The following is a 20438-nucleotide window of genomic DNA, read 5'->3' on the forward strand; positions in this document are numbered from 1 at the left end:
GATATTAATAGTAGGGGAAACCGAGGGGTGTATATGGGAACTCCCTGTACTTTTTGCTCACTTTCTTTGTAAACCTGAAACTGCTCTAAAAAATAAAGTCTACTCATTTAAAAAAAGAAAAACACAAATAGCAGAAGCATCTTTTGGTGCCAGAAATAAGGAAGTGCTCAAAAATGTGTGTATGTGAAAAGGACATAGGATCCAGTCTAAAAGAGCTCCCAATAGCCAAAGTTGGACCAACTTCATAAATAATGATAGCGTGGGGTTGTATATAATCCTAATAATAAAATAAATATCCACAAGTCCATACTGAAATAAATAAATAAGATACAACTCTTCCTTATGGAAGAATGAATTCCAATTAAGAAATATGGGGGACTTCCCTGGTGGCGCAGTGGTTAAGAATCCGCCTGCCAATGCAGGGGATAGGGGTTCGAGCCCTGGTCTGGTAAGATCCCACATGCCGCGGAACAACTAAGCCCATGCGCCACAACTACTGAGCCTGCGCTCTAGAGCCCACGAGCCACACCTACTGAAGCCGGCGCACCTAGAGCCCGTGCTCCGCAACAAGAGAAGCCACCACAATGAGAAGCCCGCGCACCGCAACGAAGAGTAGCCCCTGCTCGCAGCACCTAGAGAAAGCCCGTGCACAGCAATGAAGACCCAACGCAGCTAAAAATAAATAAATAAATAAATAAAATAATTTTTTAAAAAAATGGGCCGGAGCCGCTGACGTCGGGCTCAGGTGCACGCGCTCGCTCGCCCGCCCGAGCGCGGCCCAGGTGGCGGCTCGCAGCTCCAGGTGGCGGCCTGCAGCGGGCCGCGACGAGAGGGTGAGAGTCCGCGCTTTCCGAGGGAGCTGCGCCGGCCTTGGCCCCGCGGGGTCCCACCGCACCCGAGAGGATGGAGAGCCTCCCCCGACGCCCCAGCAGGGCTCGCGATCCCACGCTGGCCGTCCCTCACTAGCTGCTCGAAATTTGCGTTTTACCCACCACTTGGCCTTGTCTGCTGAGTCAGTGGCGTTGTGGTTCCAAAGAAATGGAAGAAAAGGAGAAAAGGAGCGATGTGACCGACTCCGTTCGGTCCTCCTGCCTTGAGGTCTGGTTGGCATTTGCAGAAAGGAAAATACAGCAAGAAAATCGTGTGTTTTTGGAAGGGGTAGAAGAGGAAGGTGGAAGAAGGAAAACAAGGTCTTAGATTTTATATGATTTTTTAAAACTTCTGCACTTCGACAGTGGTGGCAAAATATACTAAATCCAAAAGTTATCTTTGTTTTGAGAAGAGGGGGATTATTTTGCCTTTTGATTACAACCTTTTCTCCCCGTGACAAAGCATAAATCATGGACATCAGAAAATAAGGTAGACCTCAGGAATCCTGCAAAGACTGAGAAGCTTACATTCCTCCTCAGGAGGAAAGAGTGGGGTGTTTTTAGCCCTCTCTGGAACCTAAAACGAAAAACATGAGTTGCGTGCCATGGAAAGGAGACAAGGCCAAATCCGAATCATTGGAGCTGTCCCAGGCTGCACCCCTACAAATCTACCATGAGAAACAGCGCAGGGAGCTTTGTGCTCTGCACGCCCTCAATAACGTCTTCCAGGACAGCAATGCCTTCACCCGAGACACGCTGCAAGAGATTTTCCAGAGGTTGTCTCCAAACACCATGGTGACCCCCCACAAGAAGAGCATGCTGGGAAATGGAAACTATGATGTGAACGTCATTATGGCAGCACTTCAAACCAAAGGCTATGAAGCTGTTTGGTGGGACAAGCGCAGGGATGTCGGCGCCATTGCTCTCGCTAACGTCATGGGCTTCATCATGAATCTGCCCTCCAGCCTGTGTTGGGGTCCACTGAAGTTGCCACTCAAAAGGCAGCACTGGATCTGTGTTCGAGAGGTGGGAGGTGCCTACTACAACCTCGACTCCAAACTGAAGATGCCCGAATGGATTGGAGGTGAGGGCGAGCTCAGGAAATTTTTAAAACATCATTTGCGAGGAAAGAACTGTGAACTCCTGCTGGTGGTACCAGAAGAGGTGGAGGCCCATCAGAGTTGGAGGGCTGATGTGTAACACAGTTCTACCCAGCCTTCCCTCACCTCAACCCCCGAAATCCTCTGTGATGTGCTGTGGCCTCTACAGTGGGTCTGCCCTTGCCACGTCCCCAAACATCTCATCGGGTTTTTCCCCTCAGATTTGACAGTGCAATAGGACAGACGTGTAGACTGTTACAGAACCAACCAGCGTTACTTGTTCTGGGAAAGGAAAGTAGGAGCTGTGTGTGCTTAGGGCAAGCTATGGAAGACATTGGTTTTATTTAAGAGAGGAGAAAGAAAGGTGGGTCTTAGCTTATTTCCCCGTTTCTCTGAGGACTTGGCAGAGGCTCTGCTGGAGTTCACTGCTGCTCTGACTCACCTGGAGATGCTGCCTTCACTTCCCCTTTCCTGGCAACCAGTGGGTCTGAAGACACAGTACAGGCAAAGCCCATGTGACGGGTTTGAAGGACTTAGAGCAAAAAGGCCTCTCAGGAAACCATCTCCAAAACTGCAGCAGCAGTACAGCATGCTGTCTCCAACCCTTAATGCCGCCCTTACCCTGTTTTTAAGAGTGGTTTATGGCCATCCTTGGAGTTTTATAATGAAAAGTTCTCTAATATTCCATGCCGGGCGGTTGAATCCTGCGATATTCTAGTGTGACAGGGTGAGCTAGATACCTAAGAGGATGTGGCCAGAACCAGGCTGGGGCAGGCATGGGCAGCCTGTCCGCCTCACTCCAGCATCATTCCTCCCACTTCACTGCATTGCACTGGTTTAGGAGGCTTTGAGGCACAAGATAGGCAAAAGGGCAGTTTTCCCAGCTGACCCACCCTGGCAAAAATCAGGAAAAAATAAGACTGCCTTTGACATCAAATTCTACTAGTTTGAGACAGAGTTGGGCAAGGAAAGTATTGGGAAGACAAGCCTTCAGAGACTTGGAGCAGCTAGAATGGGTAGACGTCCTAGGCTCGGAGTCACTATAGTGGCAAGCAGCAGAGCCCTCACATTGGGTGGACATGTGCGTTACGCTTTGTCATCTCTCTGTAGCTTCCTTTACAGATCAACTGAGAATGGACCCGCCCCCTACCTCTTTAAATAGTTGTAGGCCACTTTTCTCCCCGTAACTTGGGAAAACAAAAGGAGAAGTAAGGGTCATACTACACCGCCTGTCACCACAGTGGCTGTGGTTGTCTCAGGGCAGGCGGGCAGGCAAGGATGGCCTGTCCAGCCCTCACAGGTCAGTGGTTTCGGCAGGTCTGAGAGCTGCCCCACTGGCCAGACCTCTCCAATAGCAGAGCCAGCCTGGGGCTTGCATGTCCAGTCTGAGCAAGCTTAACGGGATGAAGCTGAGGCTTTCTCCCCACTGTGACTGGAGTGCACGTTTACGCCAGCACTTTCTCTGCACATGTATCTTCCATCCAACAAGGCCATTTTTTCTACTGAGTAACAGAGGCCACCAAGCGGCAACTGCATTACACCCTCTCAGCAAGTGGCCGCATTGTCTTCTGCACCATTTTCTACACCAGACCTGCTTGGCACCACAGGGAGCTCTTCGCCCCCGCACAATGACATTCCAACCACCACCAGCCAGAAGTTACAGCCAACCTTGCTCATTGTCACAAGCAGGACCTTGGGTCCACCTGCACTGTCAGTGATGTAAGCCATTTCCTGGGAGGAGAAGGAAACTCCTTGCCACCAATCTGCTTGGGCCTGTGCAAACGGCACTTCAAAGGAGTCCCCATGCACTTGGAGTCCATGAGCCAGTGGGATATATGCAAAGACGCTTAAACATTTCAGGGCTGGTTTCTCTGTTCATATCCAATTCTGGTGCTTAGGAACAGGGACCTATGCTGATGCCCAAGGGCAAAAAGCCCCACTTCCTTTAAGAAAGGGGGCAGGCCTGACCCTGAGGCCCAGTAAGGGGCAACCCTAGGCTTTTTGTTTTTCTTGCTTTGATTCCTTTTTGTTGGCCTTGTGCTGGGTTTGTTTACAAAAGATGTATTTTGTTTAACCAAATATTAAAAATGGAAAACTCCATACATAGAAAAAAAAAAGAAATATGGAAGGAATGAGGGAAATAGAAAATTGGCATTAGAACACTACCGTGTTAACTGTTGCAGGCAAGATCTGCTGATGAATGCTCAAACTAATGAGTGAAAGCTTGAAGAGAAACAGGATATTTGCATAGTCTCAAAATATTGTCCTTGGGCTTCCCTGGTGGCACAGTGGTTGAGAGTCCGCCTGCAGGTGCAGGGGACGCGGGTTCGCGCCCCGGTCTGGGAAGATCCCACATGCCGCGGAGCGGCTGGGCCCGTGAGCCATGGCCGCTGAGCCTGCGCGTCCGGAGCCTGTGCTCCACAACGGGAGAGGCCACAACAGTGAGAGGCCCGCATACCGCAAAAAAAAAAAAAAAAAATATATATATATATATATATATATAGAGAGAGAGAGAGAGAGAGTCCAAAAATTACTTATTAATTACAATGGAAAATAGTAACGGTATAATAAAGTAAAGCAGACATCACCTTAACCAAGTGATCAAGGTTAACATCACTAGTAATAAAACATTGAATCATGTATCCACCAATACGATGCACTGAGATGGGTACATGACCCCTAAAGTATCCTTCCCAAAATGCAAAATTGCAAGCTCACCGTGAAAAAACACCAGGCAAACCCAAACTGAGCAACATTCTACAAAATATCTGATCAGACTCTTCAAAAATATCAAAGTCATGGAAGACAAAGAAAGCCACGTTCACATTGGATAATTTGAGGGGACTTTAAACAGGGGTAATTTAAGGTGTCGGCAGAGTGTAGGGGCCAGCACTGGGCTTGAGCAGGCAAAGGGAGGAAGTAGTCAGTGACGCCTGGATAGAAAGCTTGTGGAGAGGCCATCCGACAGGACCTGTGACTTTCAGTCAAGGACACAGCCATCCTGATGTGACTCGCCCAGGGAGGGATCTAGAGGAACAAATTCCCCAAACTCACTCTCCCTGCTCCCTCCAGTCTCCTGCCAGCACTCCACAAGGAGCAAAACCCAACCTGGAGCCACAGGTAAGGACTGTTGATGTGGTCCATACAACACCTGTCTGCTGGGTCAACGCACAGGGTGGAGAAGGCAGAGCATGGACCTGGAGGGCCAAATGCAAGCTGTTCAGCACAGAGCTTGCCCTCACAGAGCACACATTTTCGTGGAGGAAGACAAACGACATAGTAACAGCAAACATTCAGTGAATGCTGACCACGTGCCAGATGCACTCAGCACTTTACAGTGTTATAACTCACTTACCCCTCACAATAGTTAATGAACTCAAATTAACTTATGAGGAAACTGAGGCACAGAGAGGTTAGAAACCTTGTGCAGAGTTTATATGTGCATGAGTTGGTATCAACTATTATAATTTGAAAAAAGACGAAGCCACATCTAAACTCTTAAGTAAATCACAGCAAAATGTTTTTGGAAATTATAAACTAGCATTTGGGGAGGATGGAAAATGACGGCAAAATGAATATTATGGGTAAAAGACAGAGGGTTTATTTTTTTTTTATTTTTTTTTTATAAATTTATTTATTTATTTATTTTTAGTTTTGGCTGTGTTGGGTCTTCGTTTCTGTGCGAGGGCTTTCTCTAGTTGTGGCAAGCGGGGGCCACTCTTCATAGCGGTGCGCGGGCCTCTCACTGTCGCGGCCTCTCTTGCTGCGGAGCACAGGCTCCAGACGCACAGGCTCAGTAGTTGTGGCTCACGGGCCCAGTTGCTGCACGGCATGTGGGATCTTCCCGGACCAGGGCTCGAACCCGTGTCCGCTGCATTGGCAGGCAGACTCTCAACCACTGTGCCACCAGGGAAGCCCCAGAGGGTTTATTTTTAAGTTTTAAGATTAAGACTAATAGTCCTGGGGATCAATTGAAATATAGTTGCCAATGGATGTGTAAAAAAAAAGTCAAAAAAAAAAAGGCAGAAGAGCTGGATCAAAAAGGAAAACACATTATAGTAAAAGAAAAGAGAGAAACAGGGGTGGGGAAAGTAATATGAGCATATTCTGTTAAACAAAATTAATATGCAATTATAACTATTTGAATATTCATACTATGTAAATTCTCTTTGCAAATGAGATTATAGACTTGCTTGCAAACAGTAATCGTGCTAAATAAATGTAAGGTGCTATTATTTAAAACAACAACAATAACTAGTGGATAATATTGGCAGCAGTCCCTATAGAAAGCTCAAGCTTCCAGGAAGATACTATCTATAAAGAAATATGCAGGGCTCACAGCATCCCCACAGCTAGAAGGGGCTTAGAAATGAGAAACATTCCTTTCTGAGTTCTCCCTTGAATTGAAATTGATTGGCTTCCTGGACAGTAACATGGCGAGTTTCAGGATGGAGGTTCTGAGGACAGAATCCTCCGGGCTTATGACTGCCCCACAAAGTTTCTCTGTGGGACCAGGACAAACTTAAACAGTTCAAGTAAATGGCCATTCAGCTCTGGTCCTTGTAACTGTAAACATGTCTGTGCGGCCCCGTCCACTCAAGCCCCTCCTCCCCTTCATCCACAGAGCTGACGAAGCACAAGGAAGTTGAAGTCGCTGTGTGTTTAGATCAGTTCTGCAGGACACAGCAAAATCCGAAATGGATTGTGACCTGCTGATAATCTTTCACAGCGAACCAAGTGATCATTGATTAAAAATAGCTTTGAACATGTATTGCATATCTATTTCAGGCCTCGTTTTATTTGGAATGCAAATACTGCTGGAAGCCAGAGCTACGCGAGCAGCAGCTGGAAAGCTACTCAGACATTCTAGCCAATTCTTGTCAAGCCCAGTTGGCGAAATGAATGCCATTCTGCGGTCTCAGTGAAGGAGAGATTGTTAATTATGCCCCACTGCCCAGTGGTTTCTATTATGGACACATCTGAAATGAGAGGCTCATTTGAAATTCCCAATTTCACTGCTTCCCGGAGCCTAAACCAAGTTTAAAAACTGATTTGCGAGGATGAGAGGGTAGTGCATACAAACTGCCTTGCCCACAGACTCCAGGTAGGGCTCTAATGAAAGTCTGTCCTAGTTTCAAAGGCTCTTTCATGCCCCGGGTGCTCATATTTTCATCGGTATTTCTTACCAGTTCCTAAAATGCAGTGTTTGGGCAGGCTTCTCAGTAAATAATAAATAAAACACACACACCCATCCCTACACCTCAAGGCTAAGGAATTTAGTTTTCACGGCGCTCTCAACCACCACAGGCTGTGATATTTTCATCTCTCTGAAAGGAAGGAAGGCTGGGATCTTGTCTGTTTCGACAGAAAGCCTTTCAAGGAATGTGTATGCCCTGCATTAAAAGACACGGCTGTTTTTTCTGAGGAAAACTCCTATCCAAATGATCGTTGACTCCTGTTTTGGCAGCGGGAAGGGTGGAGTGGAGACTGCACTGTGGGCGTTGCCATCTTTGAGAAGGGAATGAAAACAGATCATCAGTCAAACTGAGGGTGGCTATTCGAATCCTACTGGGCTTATACTTTGAGCCAACCAGCCACTTTCTATTTCACTTAGACCTCAAGTAACACAGGTCCCTGATCTCCCTATGCTCTTCTATTCCATCTTCCCATGAGACCACCGGTGTTCACAGAGCGGAGATCGTCATCTGACCAGGCAGCAGCCCAGCATGGAGACGTAGGACCAGGCTCACGTTGGCGAGTCAGGTGTCCTACGTGACGCAATATTGCTACCGAGCAAGGGCTGGCTGCCCCAGGCGCACAGAAGCCAATATTACGGCATTAGCTTTTGAGAAAAGGAAGAGCTTTATTGTGAGATTGACCGGCAAGGAAACTGGAGACAAAGTTCTCAAATCTGTCTCTCTATCCAGGCTTCAGGGCAAAATTTAAGGAGTTAGGGGAATTTCAAACTTGGAAGCTGATTGGCTAGTCTTGAATTAGTCCATATAAGCTACTTACGGTGCAGGAGGCCAGATTTTCCTTATTGAAGGACTTCTTGCTTCGTAAGGGGCTCCGGTGGCAACACTTCTATTCTTTGAGTTCTGTGGACTGAAGATCCTAGGTTCTGGGGTCATCCTGGAGAGGTGGGTTCGCGTCTTGCACATGCGCAGTGCTGCCTCTGTAAAGTAACTCAAGGTTTGATTAATCAACCTAGTTACAGAAGCAAAACCAGTTTAAGCTGGTGCTGTTTCAATTTGATTAATCAACACTCTGTTTAAGGAGGCAAAACTAGCTGAAGCTGATCAATGTTTTACGTGCTGTTTCAATATCAGAATTGCTGGGAAGCTATGTTCCCTTACCCCACCCTCCCTTAAACTGCCTGATGACTAAGATTCATTTTATTCCTTTATGCCAAACCTTTCAAGCCTTCATCCTTAAAAAAAAAAAAAAAGTATAAATGCTCTTAGGAGGAGACAATCATGTTTCATCATTCACTTACTCCTGGTGGCTAAGTTTCCAACTTTTTTCTGACAGCGGGAATTCTGATGGGGGAAGAAAAGTTAGACTGGAGAGGGTGAGAAGGGGCTGTCCCTAAAGGAAAACACATGATTAAGGACAATGAAAGTAAACTCCGCTGGAGAACCTTATTCGTAATTTGGCCTGGAACTGACCTTGCTTAGTCCAACCTAATTTGTACCAAATACTTGGATGATGGATCAACTTTATAGAAATTAGTCCTTGATAAGACTGAGGAAAATCAATCAGCTGAAGAACTTGAAAATTATAGAGAGCAATATACAGGCTTCATTTTAAAAGTGTTTCTGAGCTGCATAACAATGTATCAATTAATGGGAGAGATTGTGCCATTCCTTCCCCAGGAAATATTTAAACAGTCTCATTTGTTTCAGACAATGGTGCTCCACAGGGCTTTTTGGCCCTAGGGAGGTGTGGAACTAAATCAAGCTGGAGGTCCAATCCAGCTCTGAGGTTCTCCTGTTTACTCAGCTATCTCATGGAGACTCATGATTCTGACCTAAGGAGCTGAAGTCAATGTGACATTAAAACAGCCAAGCAGGCACACAGGTGCCCTCAATTAACAGGATTAGGACCTCAGGCCACAACTCTTCTGTATCTCTTTGAACTGCCCGGTGTCCAAAGAAGGGACTCCACACTTATCTGGCCTGGACATCAGAGATCCTGCAGTCAAGGTCACTGTGCAGGATCCCTGGCTCTGGAAACAGCCTTACTCTGAGCTGCCCAAAGCCCACAGGATAGGAGGTGGTAACTTTAGGGAGCGCCTCTTGCATTTCTCGACCATGAAACCAAATGCTCAGAATGGTGCTTCCAGCTGAAGCTGGAACCAAGTCAAGGAAGGGAATGACAAGTTGGGGTCAGATATGGAAACTAGGCAGAATCCAGATTTGCTCAAAACTAAGGTTAAGGGTGGAGCCTTGGTTCAGAAACTTAACCAAAAAAAAGCATGGTGCCATGGAAAGAGCAAGTACTTTGGAAGCAAACAGACTTGCATTCAAATCCCAGTTCTACTGCAAGATCTTCAGGAATTTCTTTGTTTTATGAGCCTCCATTTTCCTCATAGGTAAAAAGAGGCTAATAGTTTTTTCTTTGAGAAATTACATGAGAATTAAATTAGATAGAATATGGCAGGGCAGGGAGCTAGGCTCAGAATGGGCATTCTATAAATATAAATTATCCTGCTCCCTACTCCTTGGCCCAGTGACTGCAGATTAGAATCAACTGGAAAAATTTTAACCCATTCCTATGCCTGAGTCTCCCCTACCCCAGAGGTTCTGATGTAATTGACAAGATGCGGTCATCAAAATTTTCAAATGTTTTTAAAATCTTTCCAGGAGATTCTAATATGTTCCTAAGAGTGAGAACCACTGTCCAAGTATATCAGAATGAGTATCACCCTTGGATTTGAGACGTTCTATTATGGTTTAGGCAAATATTTTCTTCTCTGAGGCTTAATTTCTTTATTATTTTAAGAAGGGGAATAATATTCTGATCTTCTAAGATTGTTTTGAATATATCATGAGAGATATTTAATACAGCTCCTAAAAGAAGGAACTGACAATTAGTAGATGTTCGATGAATATTCATTTTTCTCTTTCTTTCTTGTTATTCGTCAGAGAACACACTTGGCCAAAATATTAATAAAATAAATAAGGACAACAGACACGAGATACTGCCAATCAGGCAGTTTTGAAGTTAATTACTGTCTACCTCAGGCAAAACTTTCTTACCTATCTTGTGGTGGAACATGAGGTTAAATCCTAGGATAGGGATGACAAATATGGTGCCCATCTACCCCAGTCCTCCCTGCCATGCTCACGGCAGACATAACTAATCAATTACAGTACTCTTTCCTATTGAGCCCTGATGAGGCCACAAAGTCCTTTACTATACAGCTCTCTCAGGCCTATGCAAACAATTAATCAGAGCTACTACATGTCTTGAAACAAATCTGCCATCCTTATTTTAGGTCAGGGCTGCCTTAAGCCTACAAATGTGGCATATTTCAGAGATGATCAAGTGGGTTCCCTGGTCAGAAGGAAGTGTGTGGCCAGAGATAGAAGCAGACCCTGAGAGCACCCAGCTTTATGCAATCTGATAAGCCAATTAAGCTACTCGAAATGAAAGAGCCAACCGTACACGCTGCTTGGTGCACTCAAGGTGTCGCTACCTCCCACAACTTCCAGAAAGAGTTATCAGATTGTTTTCCAAAAGCCAGATTATTTCTTGGACTTAGGAAATGTGAAAGGAACTGTGGCAGGGTTTCCCCCCCTAAGGTGATAGGCAAAGGCTCTGATGAGAAACCCCAAGGAAGCTCAAGTCAGTGGGTGAAAGCCTGACCTTGATGCCTACAGGCCTGTCACAGCTGAGACCTCGTGAATGCCAAGGCCGGAGGACTGGTGCAAATGGCTGGGACCCTCGCCTGCTGTGCCCGCCCAAGGACAGCCAACACTTCGGCAATGGAAGCTTCTGCTAATACTCCTTATGACTGATTGACGCCTTTGAAGGCCATCAGTGTGTTCACTTGTTACAGAGCAGCGTTAGCCCGTGCTGGGCAACATCAGGAAGGCTTTGAGCTGATTCCACAGCAAGCACAGGTTATCATTCTAATAGCCTGTTAAAAGTCTTCTGCCTGGGCCGCATAGCACAGGCAGATCAGCTCTGTGCTTTGTGACCACCTAGAGGGGTGGGATAGGGAGGGTGGGAGATGCAAGAGGGAGGGGATATGGGGATATATGTATACATATAGTTGATTCACTTTGTTATACAGTGGAAACTAACACAACCTTGCAAAGCAATTATACTCCAATAAAGATATAAGTCTTCTGCTTGGGACTTTAAATAAAATTGTAACTTGCTCCACTCCATCGTTCCCTTTCTCTTTTTTTAAAGACTCAGTGCTTTTCTCTGTAAAAATTTAGGAACAGGACTTCCCAGTGACGCAGTGGTGAAGAATCCACCTGCCAATGCAGGGGACACAGGTTCATTCCCTGGTCCGGGAAGATCCCACATGCCACAGAGCAACTAAGCCCGGGCGCTGCAACTACAGAAGCTCACGCACTCCAGGGCCCACGAGCCGCAACTACTGAGCCCGCGTGTTGCTACTGAAGCCCACGTTCCTAGAGCAGACTATCTGTCTGACCATTGATAGATACATGATAGAGCCCCTGCTGCACAACAAGAGAAGCCACCACAATGAGAAGACCTCACACTGCAATGAAGAGTAGCCCCAGCTCACCACAACTAGAGAAAGCCCGTGCACAGCAACAAAGACCCAACGCAGCCAAAAAAAAAAAAAAATTTAAGAACAGGAATTAAGAAATAGAACTACTGCAAATGGAGTAAATGGTTTTGTTCACTTGGGTTTTATCCCTTCAAAATGTATTGCCTGCTCCCTCTACTTCCCTTCCCAGCATGGAGAACTCAGCACAGCAACTGAAATCACAGGATAGTGAGAGGGTTGAGGAAGCCATGCAGAGGCATGGATGCAGGGCAGGAAGCGGTGAGACACAGGGTAAAGAGGCGGGATGTGAAGGTGGTGGGCGGAAGAGACAGCGGGCGTGGTTGGGAGATTGAGCCAATACATAAATATACTAGGATAATAGGAGCCAAAATTCTCATTGCCAGAGAAGGTATTTACAAACATTGAAACAGGAAGTCTAGAAAACCATGAGGGTTTGGATTGAAACCACAGTATCAGTATGAACTTAGCTTTTATTATTATGTGTGTTGGTGTGTGTGAATATATACATACACACAGATAAATATAGAAATAGTTACAGATGTATATGTGTGTATGTATATATACATATATTAGCACACATATATATCTCATATATATGTGTGTGTGTACGTGTGTGTGTGTGTATGTGTGTGTATTTCCTATGTCTGTCCACGGAGTGAATGAGCCTAAAAGCAATAACACCCCAGTAGCAATTAAAACATTGAGTGCCCAAATCTTGGTCTCTGAATATACCCTTTATTAAAGGAAACCAGAGGTCCTTGGGAAAATGGCTGATTCCAGGCCTAGAACAGGGAAAGTACAAGTTGAACCTGAATGCCCGAAAATAAGGAAACGCTTAACAAACAATGGGGACATGCAATACCATGGATGCGTCACAAAAACGCAAAAACGTTAGGCCGAGTAAAAGACATATTGTATTATTCTATCTCCATGAGGTTCTAGAATGGATATCTGTGATGGAAAAAAATCAGAGCAGTGATTGTCTGGTGGGGGAGCGGTGCGGAGGCAGGGAAGTACCCCAGGGCGGAGGCATGAGGGGACCCGCAGGTACAGTAAAGTGCTCTCTGGACAGAAGTTTGAGTTATGAAGATGCACACATTAGTTAAAACTCATCAAATGGTTCACCTAAGATTTGTGCATTTCCTGTGTGTAAATTTTACCTCACAGGGAAAGAAAATGAACTATAAATAAATATTAAACTATAGTTGTTGATATGTATACTGAAGCATTTAAGGAAAAATGTACTGACTGATGTCAGCAAATTACTTTGAAATGCGTCCCCAAAAATGAAGTGGATCAATGGATGCATAGAGAAATACGTAGATTTGTAATAAAGCAAGTATTGTAAACTGTACAATCCGATGATAGATATGTGTGTTCCCTGTAGATTTCTTTTATCTGTTCTGTATGTTTAAAACTTCCCATAATAAAGTGCTGGAAAATTTTTTAAACCTTGCCGTGGACTAAAAGTAAGCGTGGAATGAGCTTGCTAAGGTGAGACAGCATAAGGCAAAGAGCTGGACCAACCGAGAAGCCCAGACAAATTGCACTGGAGTGTTTCTCCCAAGAGTGTGTCCTAAAGAAATGAGATATAGGAACATCTGTGGGTCAGTTCTTCCCATCATCCCTAATGTTGAGATCATTCAGAATGACTATCCGTCGGACCATTGACAGAATACTCTAAACCAACAAATCAACCTAATCATTTTTACTTTCTCTTCTTCTGAAAGTGTTACCAGTTCATCAAATTGCATGAAAACAGCGTGTTTGGATATAACTGAATGTCCTTTCATTCCTATTCTAGATCAGTAGTTATCTACTGGGACTGTGTCTCAGATTTTAATATATCATTTTTTGAATGTCCTTTCATTCCTATTCTAGATCAGTAGTTATCTACTGGGACTGTGTCTCAGATTTTAATATATCATTGTTTGCTATTGTATTATAATGGTAATGCATGATATACTATATATAATGTTCTGCTAGTTGCTTTTTGCCTGTTATATCCCTGGACAGCTTTCCATGTCAATACCTATAAATTACATCATCTGTAAATGGAAACATGATAATTGTGAAGACAAATTTAGTTAATTTGTAATTTAATTTATAAATAACTTAGAGCAATGTCTGGCACATAGTAATTGTTTAACTAAGATTAGCTATTTTTATTTCATTGTAAGGACGTTTCATGATTTGAATAATTTATTGATGGACGGGTTACTGTTAGTTTTCCCCAACTACAAATAATGTGGAATTAAACAATCTTATACATATGTCTTGATACGTATAAATATTACTAGGATAAATTCCTAGAAGTGGAAGTTCTGGGTCACAGAGAATGTACCCTGTACCAATTATATATCTATTGTCTCTCAGCCAAACCCCATCCTCCCACACTTTTTTTTTCCCACCCTGGGGTAGGAATCTGTAAATTCCCTTTCCCAGACTGCCTTACAAGCTGGCTTCTTTTGGGTTTCCAGGAAGATATTGCTAAATCAACCTCCAAAATGGTTGCATCAGTTTGAATTCCCACCAACAGTGTATCAAAGGGTCTATTTCCCTACTTAAGGAATTTTTAAACAAGAAAAAAATATAGCTAAAGGGCCCCAATCTAGACCTCCTAAGTAAGAATCTTCAAGGGTACGGCCCAGGCATCTGTGTTTTCTAAGAGCATCGCAAGTGATTCCAATGCACAGCCAGACAGGAACCATTGTTCTAGATCTTTGATTCTCAAAGTGTGTCCCTAGACCAGCAGTGTGGGCACCACCTGGGAGTTGGTTAGAAATACAGAATCTCAGGAGCTGCATCTTAACAAGATCCCCAAGGGATTCAAATGCACATTAAGGCTTGAGAAACACTGCTCTATAAAGGATGCTATCAGATGAGCAGCAACAGATCCAGTTCTTGTGGGGCCTAAAGCTTATACAATTTGGGGGCCCTTTTTACCGAAAGAAATACAAAATCACAGACAAGAACTGAGCACAGATTGAACATTTGTTTCCAATGAAGTAAGAAATCATAATAAAATACTAATTTCTAAAACTGAAAAATTCCACAAACATCACAAAATCCAGGGGGGAAAAATGACAAAACATGTTTCCTAATGAGCTGCCTAAAATACATGTTTAATATTTTTCTAAATCTGTAGTCATCTCTTTATATGATAAGCCACTTTGTTCTGCAGTCTTTCTATAAGGAGATGAGAAAGATAATTCAGTCTAGCGGAAATTTGTTTTTTCATTATTGATAATTTAGAAAAGTTTTTTCCAACTTCCAACTCATTACAGTGTCATGTAACATTTTTAGAGTTTTGTCAAATTTGCGCTAAGCTCTATCCAGTTTTCTTCACCTATGAGCTAAAAGAGTCATGGTATTTCAGGCTTCTTGAGCAGTGGCTAATTTTATTTTATTTATTTATTTATTTTTTTGCAGTATGCGGGCCTCTCACTGTTGTGGCCTCTCCCATTGTGGAGCACAGGCTCCGGACGCGCAGGCTCAGAGGCCATGGCTCATGTGCCCAGCTGCTCCGCGGCATGTGGGATCTTCCCGGACCGGGGCACGAACCCGTGTCCCCTGCATCGGCAGGTGGACTCCCAACCACTGCACCACGAGGGAAGCCCATCAGTGGCTAATTTAAATACCCTTTGACACAATGACCGACTCATTAACTTGTAGTCCATGTCCTCGTGCAGACCATTACTTTCCTCCTCCTGTTCTTCTGTTCTTTGTCCTGGAAATGTCCCAAATTACATAAATTTTCTCTCTCTTCTGTTATTGTTTTATCTATATTTTCCTTGCTGTTGTGATCCTGTTTCTTGTCTTTATGACTCTGGCCATCAGAGTTTTTAGCTTCTGTTGTGATAAGAGAGTTTTCAACATTTTGAAGTCTCTGCTACTCTCCTTTCTTTTAGTTTAGATCATCAGTTTCCAATAGGATACATCCTTCCTTTCCTCTTTGAGTTTTAGTGTATCAACCATTCTGAAAATAGATACAAAATTAATCCAAAATTAAGGCATGCCCAAGAGCAAGTCAAATACATTTCTAAATTGTGTCTACAATATATTAAGCTGTGTAACAGTATAATCGAACGACTCTTATTCTCCATCTATCACCTTACAGAGCAATATAGGAGTTCTGTCACTAGAACCCTTGTTTCTTGAAGACTTTTTAATGCGTTGTGTCAATACTGCATGCTGTTTCATCTAAAACCAGCACAATTCATCTTGACAAGATGTGTCAGATATGCTAAGACTTATTTTGAGATGCATAAAACCTACAAAATCACAGATTACTGCTTATAGTACTGTACTTAGCAGTACTTACTGCTTATAGCACTTAAAGGTTTTTGCTCCTACAAACACAGGCATTCTGGAAAATTCTATTTCAAGCACATATAATAAAAAAAATAGAGAAAAGAGTGTGTTTATAATTGTATATGCTACATTATTAAGCATATTTCTGATGGAAGAACACTTCCATTTTGTTTAGGCATCATTGAGAACTGAAACCTGCATTTATAACTTTGTGTCAGACGACTGGAAGAATTTTCAACAGACTAGCTTCTGGCTCTGTACATTTCACACTTGTCTCTCTCCCAATCCCCACATGCTTCCAGTGCCAAGAGTTGTAGGATAAGTTCATTCCATGGCACCATGTGTGCCTTGCACCTTCATGCCACACTGGTGAGGGAGCATGCATTGATATAACGCATTAAAAAGTCCTGAAGAAACAAGGCTTCTAGTGGCAGAACTCCTATATTCATCAGTAAAGTGATAGACGTAGTAGAAGAGCAATTTGATTATATTCTTATGTAGCTCAAAATGTTATAGACACAATTTAAAAATGTATTTGACTTGCTCTTGTGTGTGCTGGATGGCATGAAATATTCTTGGAAGCCATACCTAGATTAGAATGACTAGTAACAAGGTAACTCTACACAAAAGTAACTCTAGACTACATAGAAATGTATCATTAATATCCTCAACACAATTTCCCTTTATCTGAATCCCAAAAATGCCCACAGCTGTTTCAAGGCCACCCCACACCTGGGGAATTATAATGAAGGGAGAGAGGGAGTAAAAAGAGACAGCTGTCGTAACCAATTTCAGTTAAAATATTTTACTTTTGGAACTTTACAAAAATATACGACCATGTGAAAGATCTTATGGGGCCCTTCCCAGGGCTTCCGAAAAGAGCTGTGCAAGCAAAGATCCCTGAAGCTTAAGCTTCATTACGTTCACAATCTGTCCCTACAGAGCAGCATGTAGGATCAAAGTGATAAAGCAGAGAACTATCTTCAGAGATCCCTAGTAGAACCCTCTTGATATAAAGATGGAGAAGCTGAGGCCCTCAGAGGTTGTGTGACTCCCCCAGGATCACCCACTGGGGTAGTATCAGAGCTGGGACCGGACTCTTGACTCTTAAGTCCAGTGCTTTTCTCTAGAGTGCTTCTAGCTTTGTGGGTTTTCCCATTAAGACCTTTAGGCTTTGAGAGCTAAATTTAAATGTGTACTGAAGGAAATAAAGTATTAGAAGAGGTATCCCTCCAGATTTCATTTAGGCAAAGTGCCAAAAAAATACCCTTTACTCCTGTGACCAGTTTCACAGCCTCTCACAAAGTACTTGCCAACAGAGATTTTTTTTGCTGATCCACTGAATCTTACATGGCAAAGAAAATAACCCTTTCTATAAGTCACAACACACGTGTTGATGAGATGTGGTTTGATACCAAAACAGGCATTCTCTACCACAAAGAAGGAAGGATTACCTAATGCTAATACTGATGTTGATGTTATCCTGTTACAGGGGTCTCGTGCTGTGGCTCTATTCTGATTTGTGCCTTGAGATAAAGATTTACTATCCCTCATTTAAATTATAGTATCTATTGGGTCTTTATGGGCTGCCCCATGTTCCTATACTAACATTTCAATGCGGTCATTTCTACCCCAAAGATTTATTTCGTCTGACAATTCAAACACATCCCACAATTAACTCAAATATCAGCTCTCTGGGCTGTATTCTATTGTCCTCGTGCATGCAACAGTCATTTATTGGATGCCCCTGCTGTGCTGGGTGCTGTAATAGGGGAAATAGGAAAGGCATGTGACATTGAAGAGGGACTACAAAGGTGAAAGACACAAGATGTTTGCCCTCGTGGAGCTCCTAGACAGGAGGTAGAAACAGATACCTGGCCCGCTGGTTGCAATGCAATAGGGTAGAATCTGAGAGCACAGAAGAAGGGAACTGTTACTGAACTGGGGAGAAGGAAATTCAAGAAGACTGGAGAGCTGACCTTTGAGTTAATTCTCAAAATAAAATGTTCACCAGAGAGAGAAGAGGAAGGGCATTAGAAGTGGAAGGGCCAAACTGTGCAAAGGTTTGGAGATGTGTTGGAGAATATTTAGGAGACAACTAAACCTTTATTTAAGCTACAACCTAGAAGCCTGGGGGCAGGGAGGGTGATAGCAGGAAAAAAAACTGAAATGCAAAGAGTGTCATACCTGCCTGCTAAGTCTTTGTGGACTTGCTTCTGCAGGAAAGGGTAAGCTTTTAGGCAGCGTGGTGACATAATCAGACCTGGGTTTAGGAAAGCCAAGTATAGGAGGCACGGACTTAAAATGCTGTGTGTGGCAAAGGTCCAGGCAAGAAATAAAGAACCTGTACTAGGAAATTCCCAGTGACTAGGATGACGGCATCCACTGGATATCAAGAGATATCTTCCGAAAATCATCTCTTTGTAGAGGTCTATAAATAGAATTGTCAGGGCTGGATAACCGGACTAGAGCCCTCCCCATTGTCTTTCATATAGCAAGCAGTCATTTACAACATAAAGTTCCCAGATCATTTCTCTAAGTAAATGAGAAGTGTCCCAGGATGACCTGTATCTGACCATTCTCACCTGTTCTAGCCTGATGACATCACATGCTGTTCACTCTTTTTTCTTCTTTTTCTTTTTTTTCATTTGGGGCTGGATCTAGATAGGCCAATAAGTCTGATCCGTAGAGAAAACAACCACCTACGAGGCTTGGGACCTGAGTCTCAAAGCTCCTCCCTTCTAGGTCAGACGGGAAAACACAGAGATGCACTGGCCCGGTGGGAATGAAATTATCAGTTTATTACTAGGCCAGCAAGCACCCAATAATCCCCCAAATGCAGAGTTCACTGGTGAAAGCTAAACTGAAGAAAAAAAGATTAAACTTTAAGATAAATGGGGCCTTTGCTCCCCTCCCAAATCTATACCTTGGAGCCAGAACACTCTGGCATATCTATGATAAATGGGCCCTCAGAACGGACTGCAAGTTCACTGAATCATTGGGATGGATGTGTTCTGTGGTGGGCAGCAGGACAAAGGGAGAGTTATCTACCTCTTCCCCATGAGCAGCCCTGCTCGGGGGCTCTTTCAAGAGAGGGGGAGAGGAAGAGACACCTCAGCGCTTGTGTCTGGGCAGTGTAAGCCAAAGGAAGTCAAAGGCCTTGCCTTAAACACAGTTATCCTTGTCAGTCAAATGCAGCCAAGGAATTTTGCAGATTCTGACCAATCAGAGTAATCAGAAGGTCCCAGTAAAAGGATGGAGAGAGACAGAAACACCCTCCCCACGTAGTGAGAGGGGCAGCTATGTTTGGTGGAAGGCAGAAGTCGCCAAATAGGATATAGAATGCCCAGTAAATTTGGATTTCAGATAAACAGCAGATAATTTCATAGTATAGGTATGTCCCAAATATGGCATGGGACAATGCACTAAAAAAATTTATTCATTGTTTATCTGAAATCCAAATGAACTGGGCATCCCATACTTTATATGAGAAATCTGACACTGCTAGTAGAAGAATCTTCCTCCATGGCCTAGATGTTCATATCCCCCCATCTAAATTAGAATCTCAGGGTTCCAGAAATGGAGAACTTTAAAATCACCCAGTCCATCAGCTTAAATGTATCCATGATGGGAGTAAGGAGACCCAGAAAACTGCAGTAGCTTGGCCCAAAGTCACACTTACAATTAATGGCAGACCAGGGCATAAACTACATCTGCAGATCCTACTGCAATGCTCTTTCCCCTCTGCCACCTAAGCCCCTTTGTCCCTTGGCTCACTAGCTCCTGAATTACATGAAAATTCCCTAAGGGCAAAGAGAATTATTTTTTAATACCTTCTCCCAACGCCTAACACAATGCTTTATGAGCCCTGGCAGCAAAATCTATATTGTGGAGTGGCATGCCATGGGGCCAAATTACCCGGATGACGGCCACCTCTCTCCACTCCACTCACACCTGTGTCCTCTGCTACTGAACCCATTTGGGGGGCATGGCTAGGAGGCTGACACAGCCTCCAGCCAGGTGTGAAAATTGTCTCAGCCCTCCTGAGAGGCCGTGAAGTATGACTTTCTGAATAACACACAGCCTTTGGGAGGGATCCTCTCTGTGGAGGTAATGGGTTCAAGGAAAACACAGCTGAGACCTGCGAGCTTCTGTGAAAGGGAGTCTTATTTTAATCAGAATTTTCAGCTTCCTCCACAGCAAACCTTTGACCAGAGCTGCCAGCAAAGAGCCAGCTGGACTTGTAGGATTTCCTTCTCTCCTTTCCCTTGCCTCCCTCTTGTGGACAAGCAGGCAAGAAGTTAGCACAAGGAACATGAGGAGGTAGGAGCCTTTAAACACACGCTCAGACTGATAGAGCAACGGCTCTGCTAAGTAAGA

At 43.9% G+C, this 20438-nt stretch overlaps 1 pseudogene across 1 annotated transcript; it reads left to right on the forward strand.

Annotated features, from left to right (window-relative positions):
- Positions 1-1137: 1137 nt before the first annotated feature.
- On the forward strand, positions 1138-4075 carry LOC136134040 (josephin-1 pseudogene; annotated as a pseudogene). The gene has a single exon (XR_010656531.1). The product of XR_010656531.1 is annotated as a josephin-1 pseudogene (transcript).
- The last annotated feature ends 16363 nt before the right edge of the window (positions 4076-20438 follow it).

The sequence above is a fragment of the Phocoena phocoena genome, chromosome 14 (assembly GCF_963924675.1).
Source record: "Phocoena phocoena chromosome 14, mPhoPho1.1, whole genome shotgun sequence".
Taxonomy (NCBI): Eukaryota; Metazoa; Chordata; class Mammalia; order Artiodactyla; family Phocoenidae; genus Phocoena; species Phocoena phocoena.